This window comes from Sinocyclocheilus grahami, unplaced genomic scaffold (genome assembly GCF_001515645.1).
Source record: "Sinocyclocheilus grahami isolate Dianchi unplaced genomic scaffold, SAMN03320097.WGS_v1.1 scaffold70.1, whole genome shotgun sequence".
NCBI classification, from domain to species: Eukaryota; Metazoa; Chordata; class Actinopteri; order Cypriniformes; family Cyprinidae; genus Sinocyclocheilus; species Sinocyclocheilus grahami.
Window position 1 is genome coordinate 2,069,393 of NW_015505249.1, and position 11,253 is coordinate 2,080,645.

The 11,253-nt window shown below is 35.4% G+C and overlaps 1 long non-coding RNA gene across 1 annotated transcript in view; it reads right to left on the reverse strand.

Annotated features, from left to right (window-relative positions):
* The window catches only part of LOC107585468 (uncharacterized), a 14,619-nt gene extending 10,456 nt beyond the window's left edge, over positions 1-4,163 (reverse strand). Inside the window, exon 1 of the long non-coding RNA XR_001609247.1 lies at positions 4,151-4,163. This is a non-coding gene — a long non-coding RNA (uncharacterized lncRNA). The remainder of the gene's footprint in view (positions 1-4,150) is intronic.
* Positions 4,164-11,253: the final 7,090 nt, after the last annotated feature.

An 11,253-nucleotide genomic window follows, 5' to 3' on the forward strand; every position in this document is an offset into this window, starting at 1 on the left:
CAACGCGTAAAAAGACAGTATAAGTCATTATAATTCGTCCCCACTGGATGCAACGAATGCCTCATTTATAATGGGTTTCCATGTTTTTGAATCATTGCTCCGGCCTGACAGGGCATCATCACAGTATGGTAGGGGCATAATATTTCCATCTCACGCTTGAGGTATTCGGCCAATCATAATGCACTGGATAGCTGGCCAATCAGAGCATACCTCACTTTTCAGAACGATGAGCTTTGTAAAAATCGACGTTTCAGAAAGGCGGGGCATAGAGGAGAAACAATAATGTACAGTATGTGGAAAATAATGTGTTTTTTTAACCTTAAACCGCATAAACACATTTCATTACACCAAATACACAAAACTATGTTCTTTTTAGCAACATCATATGACCCCTTTAAGACAGTCTATTCAGACATGTATATCCTACTCCTGTATATCACTGATGAACATGCGGAGCATGCTGTGTTCTTGATCATTATTGTTCAGGTGGTAAATAATCAGAGCTTGCTGTGCTCTTAAACACTGAGACATTATGAGCTCATAATAAAGAGTTTCTATCGACTTGTTGCCAGCGGTTGAATCACCTCAAGATCTATGCCATGCATCTCTGCCACAACGCGGAGTTGCATCAGATTTGCAGCAGCCAGTACAGGTTTAATAAGTGGCACTCGGTGTAGTGAACCGAAAAAAAAAAAAAGTTCAAAGAAAGCAATAACTGTGACAGGTCCTGTTCAGCAGCACACTTGAGTTCTGTCACTTTAAAATATTAATATGCTTGTGTTACAGTATACAGGAAATATTTCAGGAAGTATAACAGACTTTCAGAAATCTGCTCTGGTCAAGCACAGACACTTAAGCTACTTTATATATTTATATATATTTTGTAAGTTGCTCTGAATAAGATAGTAAGCTTTGTATTTATATATACACTTTATTTTGAAAAAGACTAAAAATTTTATTTTAAAAATGTAAAAAGTATTTTTTCAAAGAGATATACAGTTTTGAATATTTTACACACACACACACACACACACACACATACATATTTCTAACTTTTTAACTTGTTAAAAAAAATAAAATGTATTTAAAATGTAATATATATATAAAAACATATAAAAAATAAAAACAATTACAAACTTATTTTCACATTAGATTTTTTTTTTGTAATTTTAATTGTTTTTTTAATGATATTTTTTAATTATTTATAACACCACAGAATTCACCAAATTGCTAATTTACTGATTCTTGTGTTTTAATTTAAACAATATTCCCCATTAAACAAGTTTTGCTGAAACCATTGGTTAGAAAAAAAAAAGTTGTAAACACCTGGAATATTTCTTTAAAAAATACAATATAATTAACATTTATTTAAAATTCACCTTTTCACTTAATTGTCATACAGAGAGAGAAAAGAAAGCTAATGTAATTTCCATCTTTAATAATTGTGTAATAATAATGTTGACTTGACTGCACAGACACTATTGGAAGAGAGCTGAGCTGAGCTGGACGATGACATAACTGAATCAACAATGAACTGACTTTAACTGATAAACTGACTGATTTCTATTGTCCTCTTGCATTATCAGCACATGATTTTCCTGTTTAATACTGTAAAGCTGCTTTGACACAATCTGTATTGTATAAAGCGCTATATAAATAAAGATGACTTGACTTGACATATATGATGTGCACATAAACATGCACTGCATAGATCTTTGTAATAGACTGTTATGTCAAACAAAGAGCAAACAAACCCAAATAATGACAAGGAAATATACGTCAGGGAAATGTGAGGGGAAATTCTGACATGGAATTCCATGTACGTTGTTCATGATGTTTTTTGTATATCTTCATGCTTTATGAGAAGTGAAGTAGGTCACAGGTCACTCACAGAAGGTGTTGCACAAGTTCAGCCTCTGAAAGACCTCAAACGTCAGTATCCTCAATGTGAGCCGTCCATGTCACGCAAGACTTCCGTGCATCTACCTGAACGGCAGGTTTCAGCCGTGCAGTGGCTTTTAAATATTTCTTTGTTTTTGAGCTAAAACGGACGTGCATCTCGTTCTGAACGGTTTTGCTTGATAGTGGGTCATGAAATTACAGCCATGCATGGTTGTCTTGACAAGGAAAATGTGACAAAAAGAAAAAGCTCATCAGACAAATATGCAGTTGTACTAGTTCTTCTAGCTGTACAATATTAATCAGGGTGGTGATAGACTAATGGTTAAAGCTGCATGTGCATCAGAAGTTGGGGATATAGATGAACTCCAGTATTGATATCAAATTTGCCCTGTTATTCGCTCATTCTCATGCACCTATAAGGCTGAAAATATACCTAAACAGAGGAAAGTTGCTGGTTTAATACATATTAAGCTATTAAGCCATTTCCCATATAGAAAAAATAACTCTATATGTTGTTAACAGTGAAGCTCAATGAAATATATTTTTCAATTAGAAAATATATTTAGCTTCAACTTTCACACACCAAAATATATTTCAAAATGTATTTCAAGGGCACTATAATAAATTTCCAATGTTACAGTAGCCTATTTAGGAAAGATGCAAATGTAGAATAGGCTACTAGGATCCAAACTATTAGATTTAATTACTAGATTTGACTTAACATTTATAGAGAGCGAGAGAGAGTGTGTTTTTTTGTATGTATTTTACTCCATTTAAATGTTCTTGTCTTGTATCCTTGTGCATATCGTATGAAAGGTCACAACAGGAGCTGAAATATAAGGAGGAAATACTGACTATAACTTTATACACACAGACAGTAAGCGATCCTGTCATTTCAGTCGCAGTTTGAGATGCATAATGTTTAAGTCTTGTGGCTGAACTTATGAAGTGTGTATTTTAACATTTATGCTGCACTACTTCCATTGTGAGGTAATCAACATAACAGCAAAATTTGGTCACATTTAAAATGACTGAAGGCCAATGCATTAGACAACAAAATAAAGCAAGTGGCATTTTGTTTGCAAGAAAGATGACTCAAGTACACTTTACATGCACCAAAAGACATGTTTTAATAAATAAAAAAAAATCAACCTTTCGTATATTACAAGTTTTCTGAAATGTTATTTTTAAATATGCACTATTTGCAATTTTAGGAAGAAAGTGCTGTATATAATCAGATAAATGAAATATGAACAAACCTAAACCTAAAAAAAATTTAAAAAAACTTCAGAATATAGATAGGATTAAAGCTGTAAATTCTGATGTAAGTGCTACTTAAGTGGAGAGTTAAAAAAAATTATGCAATAAAATAAACACTTAATGTGTATTTTGGATGTTTTCTTTCCAATTATCTGAAAAAGCCACTGCATTGGATAACAAAATATGAAAGCAAATGGCATTTATTTACAAGATGGCACAAATACACTTTACATGCACATACACACGCACACACACTTTCATTCAATTTTGAGTTTAAATATACACAGTATATTTAAAATAATGTATATTTGAACAACACCTGTGGGTAAGTGTCTTCATGCATCCACTAAAAAGTCATCAAAACACCAAGTGATTAAAAGACATTGAGCAAAAATACTGAAGTGAAAAGACGCTTGAATGCACATGACATTTGCGTTGATATTTTGTAATGTAATACTTTTGGGGCCACTGTACAGTATGTTGATCTTTCATTTGAATATGAAATGTCAAAAGTCCCCAAAAGATCAGGCACCCAATTGATGTGCCATGGCATAGCACATTTTTTTTCTCTCTCTCTCTTTCCTTCTGATCTATCTTTCCTCGCACGCTTGCAACAACAACAAAAAAATCCCCTTTTAGTTACAAAGCAGCTGCACTTGCAGATCTGCTCTGGGATTCATTTAGTAGTTTAATGGAACAAACACACCATAAGTCAAAAGTATCTGCCGTTGAATAAGATAAACAGAAGCAGTGCAGTATACTATTCTGCAGTTTTACTTCCTTGTGTCATAAAGATGTACCCACTACATGCGTCAGTGTTTGTGTATAGAATGCGATTGGGCCACACTGCAGTGTGGTTGCATTTACCGTAGCGCACTTGATTTTAACTCTGACTGGGGACTTCTCTTGGTAAAGTGTTAATGGGAAGAGAAACTTAGCGCTGCTGGTAATCCAGACCAAAAGCAAATAAATACATCCAGCCCTCTACTTTATTGCCTTCCTTTTCCCCCCCCCCTCTCTCTCTCTGTCTTTCTCTCAGCATGCAGCTGTTTCCAGGAAAGGGGGGGCAGCAGCGACTCTTTCTGAGCTCGTCTCTATAGAGGGCAAGGAGGACAAACACATGAACTGGCCACCAGAGTCATGGAAAATGTGTGTCACCCAAATCCTTCAGAAGAATACACCCCCAGCTTTGATCGCCATTATTAGACTTCTTTTCTCTGAAAAACTTGATTTGCAACCGGTTTGGAAGATGCCACCTGTAGGAGCTTCGGCTGAAAGTATAATGAAAGATACATTACTTTGAAAATGCATGACTTTAGATATTTTTACAGTGCTTTTTTGAGCTTGAATCCACCTTGTCTTGCACGGCAAGCATTGTCTTGCATTGCCATTGAATGGCAATTAGTAGCGTGAATGTTTTGTTTTGTTTTGTTTCTTATGACAAGACACCCCAGGTGAATTGCGTAAAAATGTATTAATCTCTCTCTCTGTCTTTCTCTCAGCATGCAGCTGTTTCCAGGAAAGGGGGGGCAGCAGCGACTCTTTCTGAGCTCGTCTCTATAGAGGGCAAGGAGGACAAACACATGAACTGGCCACCAGAGTCATGGAAAATGTGTGTCACCCAAATCCTTCAGAAGAATACACCCCCAGCTTTGATCGCCATTATTGGACTGCTTTACTCGAAAAAAAACCTTGATTTGCAACCCGTTTGGAAGATGCCACCTGGAGGAGCTTCTGCTGAAAGTATAATAAAAGATGCATGATTCAAGAATGCATGACTTTAGATACTTTTACAGTGCTTTTACAGATACTTTAACAGTGCTAAAAAAAAATTTGTAAAAAGAAATGTTATATCAAGTTTTCTGAAATGTTGTTTAAACACAAAAACAATGCATTACGTGATTAAATAAATATGTGCTAATTTGCATACATTTTTAGAACAGAAATGTAAACAAATAAAAATTCTTGGATTCTACAGAGAGGATTGTGGATTTCTCTTTTTATCACTCCATAAATCAGAAAATAGTGTCAACAGCCAGAGAAAATGAATTAGGAATAAAATACTGTAAAAACTCATATACATACATATATATTTATATATATATATACACACACACACATATACATATATATACACACATATACATATATACATACATACATGTACATATACATATATACACATACACACATTATATATATATAATACACACACATGAAGTGCAATGAACACTTTCTTTCCACTAATCTAAAAAAAAAAATCAATAATAAAAAGGCAAATAGCACAAAATCTGAAAACTGACCAGTGCTTGAATAAACAATGTTTTAGTTTTCTTCTCTGTAGTGTCTTGCCTTAAGAATAAAGTAAATCATACAAGCTTGCAATGACATGAAAATGACCATTTTTGGCTGAACTAACCCCCCGTGCTGACCAAACATTAACTGTGTAACCTCATGCACTGATTTTTAATTTGTGCAAATACGATCCAAAGATTTCCAGCTGCAGACTCCGTGGTTAAACACTATCCAAACCCATTCCTCATCCAGGCACGGTTACCTCCCGCTACACCTGTGTTCCAGTCTCTCACCCTCCAGGAGTTCTGTGTACTTTCCAGGGAGAGTTAGTCATCCTATAGGCCCTTTCACTTGCTTGAGCTCAACCTCTCCTGAAAAATCCCCTTCAGGAAGAGTCAACATGAACAGAGCTCTGCCCGAGGGCGGCCGAGACACTTACACAATGCCATCTTTACCATTTACTGCTGTGTGAGTGCACACTATAACGCCAACAAGGTTTCTTCCTCATCTGCTTTAGCATCTTATGGGTGTTTACTTTTGCTACTTTTCGCTTGTAAAGTTTATTCTTCTGCTTAGCAGAACTGCTGCAGGAAACGCATCAAAGCAGGTTAAAAAAAATCAACTATTTTAAACTTAGACCAAAATGCAACCAGACAAATCTCACCACAACATAAATGCACAATAAAAAAAATCTAGAAAAGACCGTCATTAGTAAGTAAAAATAGTACAACGTGCTAAAAAAACAAAACAAATTCAATTCAAAGTGAATTGAATTTTCAATTGAATAATGTATCTTAAGAGAAATGTAACAAGTGAAATGAAATTGCTTTTATTTTCTGTTTAGCAAAATTGCATCAAAAATACACTATGTTAGACTGCAAGTTATTAGCAAGAAGGCTGTAAAAATGTAAACAGAATCAATTATAAATATAAATTATAAACAGGTAACCTGAAATCACTTTTATTGGTTTTCCTAGCAAAATTGCTGCAGAAAATGCATCAAAACATGTTAATATTAACTGTTAAATGTAAATGCAACCCCACAAAAATCACCACAACAAAAATGCACATTAAAAAAAATTCATTTTATTTACTCTACTTATTTTCTATATTGTCTGTTTCTGTACTAAATATACGGTAGACATAGAACTGTAGAACAGAATTAACATATTTAAATGTTAAAAAGCTTTATGACTCTAAATGAACCAGAACAAACTGAGACGAACACAAAAACAGCAGCGCATGTAAATACGTGGATTCAGTATTGTGCGTGTACGTGTGTGTGGCTGGTGACTCATGAGGCGTGGCTAAGCTGGACGGTGTTATTTTGAGGAGGTATAAAGCAAGCTCAGGTGAAACTCACTCGCAGAGAGGAAACTACTACTGAACAGTCTCTGGAATATCCCAGATGCTTACTGATAGAGAGAGAACTGTGTCCCTTTACTGACCCGCCTTCACTCACCTTAAACACACATCTTCCTCTTTCCTGCACATGATATCTGCCCGTTAAAGAGAAACACTGATTCTTAAACAGTTTATCATAAAATATAGGCCCTATACAGTGACCCCAAAAAGTAGGACACTTAAGTCACACTTAAAATGGAAAATGATTTTCTAATTCGAAGTTTAAAAAAAAAATAAAACAATAGATATACTGTCCAGAATGAAGACAAAAAAGTTTTTCTAATGCATTGACATTAACTGCAGGAGGTGAATGCATGTAAATAGACTATATTATGGCAGGGCCCATGGGAAAGACAGACGAGTAAAATGCTGGCAGGTCCGTCCGAGCGTCCTGTAGTGTGAGTCATCACAATCTGTTAGCAGGTTGATTTCACAGGAGCCACCACATTTCAACACTGACATTTCGTTTCTCCTTTTAAAATGTAGTGCAATCGCAAACCCTGTTATGCATGAAAGTTATAACAGTGTGAAGGATTAGCTTAATAGTGTGTTTTTACTGTTATATATATATACCTGAAGCTAAAGTGCAATAATTATGACTGTTTACATTTTAATAAAAAAATATCTAAAATTGATATAAAAAAATACATAAGAAAAAATGTTGTATGAAATATTTTTATCAATATTTATTTAAAAAATAAAATACAAACCAATAAAATATTTACATGTATAAGAAACAATGTTGTATGAAATATTATCAATATTTATTTAAAAAATAAAATACAAACCAATAAAATATTGAATGCAACACTGTTACACACACATGCAGAGAGAGCGAGAGAGAGAGAGAGAGAGAGAGAGAGAGTGTAGAGCAATGTCATGAAATATTGAAAAAAATGTTTACTTTAATGATACAAAAAGGCAAAAACATTACTACTGTCTTTTAAAAACTCTTACGTAATTCACAAGGAAGACTTGGTTTATTTCTTTCTTTTCAAAAGTTCCCAATGCCAATCGAGGTAAAGCATGTTTCTCACAACAAAGCCATGGCTTCACGATCTGGGAATATAAAAATTCCACTGTATGTTACTTTGGAAAAAACCATTACTACTGTCTTTTAAAAACTCTTACGTAATTCACAAGGAAGACTTGGTTTATTTCTTTCTTTTCAAAAGTTCCCAATGCCAATCGAGGTAAAGCATGTTTCTCACAACAACAAAGCCATGGCTTCACGATCTGGGAATATAAAAATTCCACTGTATGTTACTTTGGAAAAAACATCAAGCCAAATGCAAATAAATAAATATTCATCAAACTGCTACAGTGTTAAAACTTGCTTGAAATAAATCACTGATAGTAGTGAGAGTCGAAGGGCAGCTGTTCCAGTCTGGTGCTAATCAGAGATTGTGTTGTCAATTCATGAGCCTCCGGTTCTCAGGAAAAATTAAAAGGGCTGATGTATCCCAGGAGGCTGCACCTCTAGACACATCTCAACCTGCCAGGACCAAAACAGAAACGTCTGAACATCACGCACTGTTTGTCCAAACACTTCCCTTATCCGACTGAACCCTGCGCTAAACTCCCCAGCATGCATCACACAGCTCCTTATCGTCACGACCCGACCCTTCACATACAACACAGGCTTCACCAGAGTCCTGAACAGGCCTGTGCTTCTCAACATGATGCTTGGGGGTATGGATGGATGACACAGCACAACAAACATACAGAAAACACCATCAGCTGCTGTAATCTTATCATGAGCACTAACAATGACTAGTCAGTGAAACAGTTTAAAATCACATTACAGGATGGAGACGGTGATCCATAAATCAGAAGAACTATCTATCTAAAATGCATGCATTAAAATTGATTTTATATATTTTTTATAATTATATGTTTTATTGTCCCTTTCATTTTATTTACTCCACTTATTTATTTTCTAGTTTGTTTATTTCTGTATTAAATATACTGTAGACAACAGAATTAACATTATAAAATATTTCAATGTTAAAACAGCAGCGCACGTAAATGCATGGATTCAGTACTTGTGCATCATATCTTCTGTTATACTAACAAAACCTATTTCTGCTCTCAGTAAAAATATGTTGCGCACATCGACATTTTTATTTAGTTTAGCTTGATGTACTAAAATACTCAAACTTAAATAAAAATGTATTTAAAAAAACAAAGCGAAGTGAAAATGAAAAGTATTCAAATAAAAGCTGATTTAAAATGTTTGAAAAAATCTCAAAGATACTAAAATAATACTGTGTCAACAAAAATACTATTTAAACACAAATGTTTTTTATTTTTATTTTTTTTTCTGTAGGGAGTGTTATTTGCTTTAAGCAAACTGAACAATCCGGTTTAAACCATGATTTTCGATTTGAACAATATAAAAAAGCAATTTAAATAAATGACATGGCCGTTTGACTTTTATCAGTGTGGTCCTGGAACAACATCGCTATCAACCAATCAGATTTGTGTGATAGTATACGTAGAAGGGTTGAGACTTTTTGTTTGGCACAACTGTTGTTCTAGGACCAATAAGATGATGTTGATCTAAGAACATGTTCTGCTCTGAGAACCCACAATCAGTGTTCACCGATCACCTCTCCGTGAGCGGCTGACTCATGATGAGTACAAGTAACTCAACCTAAAATAAAAATGAATCAGTAGTTGTGAATGGCTGAATGAGGCTTAAATGTGAATCGTTTTGTTTTAGGAGAATACAAAGGAAAAGCACTTGAGTTCGGACTTCTCATTCGTGATTTTTTTCTCCATCCCGTCGGACAGCATCATGTGTTAAACACATTCGATATTGATATCTCTGACTTTCCATTGACATTTTGATGTCTTGGCAAATCTGAGCTTGAGACTTTGAGATCTCACCTGAATCACAGAGGAGACTTTTTTTTTCTTTTCCTTTTTCTCGAACCCGCAATACAATCAGTGTTCACCGATCACCTCTCCGTGAGCGGCTGACTCATGATGAGTACAAGTAACTCAACCTAAAATAAAAATGAATCAATAGTTGTGAATGGCTGAATGAGGCTTAAATGTGAATCGTTTCGTTTTAGGAGAATACAAAGGAAAAGCACTTGAGTTCGGACTTCTCACGTCTTCTGAGAATTAAATGAGAAACGTCCAAGTTTATTTTCATTGTGACTTTGATGTCTTGCCAAATCTGAACAGAGAACACCAATTTTTTAAAGACCTTTTTCCACAATCAAAAGGGGCAAAAGTGTCACTTGGCTCATGCCTTGGAGAAACACTTGACACATTAAAAAGATCTAGTTTGTGACTTTGCTTTCATGCGGCTTGAAATTGGACTCATCTTGAATTTATCTTCACATTTAAATGTCGACTTTTCGATTGAGATCCTTCTGAAACTAGAGGAGGCACATGTGACATACTAGACCTATTCACTGAGATTTTGATGCCTTGGCAAATCTGAGCACTTTCTTCCTTGAGAAAAAAAAGGGGCAAACGTGTCAATTTGCTATTTAATGCCTAGGACAAACACTTGAGACATTAAAGAGATTGGACTGGATATGACTGTACTAACAGACTGTGCTTCTACAGCACCAAAGGCGACACGATTTACTCCTGCTTGGTTTAAAATCAGCGAATCAGCACCTGATTCCACAGCTTTTGTTTACACAGAGCTGGACAAAGAGCGGTGAGCTGCGAGAACTGCAGCGGAGCGACATGTCAGGGCGAGTCCCGTCTGCATGCGTAACACCGAGGAGCCTTTTCGCCCGCGGCACACGCAGGGCCCAGATGGCAAACTTCTCTCTCACTGCATTTGTGTCATAACTACATGAGAATAAACAAAGGCAGACTGCTGTTTCATGATAATGACCACACCTCAGACTAATAAAAGCCCAGGACGGCGCAGGGGTAATTGGGGCCGAGACTGCTAATATCAGTGAGTCAGGTACCGTACAGTCCGTACGGTACCTGACCGTACAACTGACACAAACACACAGTCCCTCAAGCTACGACATCAAGCGTGAAACACAAATAGAGTTTTGGGAGTGTGTCAGTACTTCTCCATGACTTAACAATTTCATTATGACGCTGTATTCAGACGGCTTTCCTTTGGAAACTGCTGGAACATTTATTTAAAGGATGATGTGACCGAAATTAACTTTATTACTGCTTTCCAGAATTGTCTCTCAGGGCATTTTTTCCTAATTGATCTGATCACTCTCAGTTGTTGCATATACAGTCCAATCAAAACTACAGATTTGTACTTATTACTCAAATGAGCTATACATTCAAAAACATTTACTGGACATTTTACAACCAGTAAATACAGATATGTGATATCTAATGTTAAAAAGTAAGAGATATATATATATATATATATATTATATACGCACACAC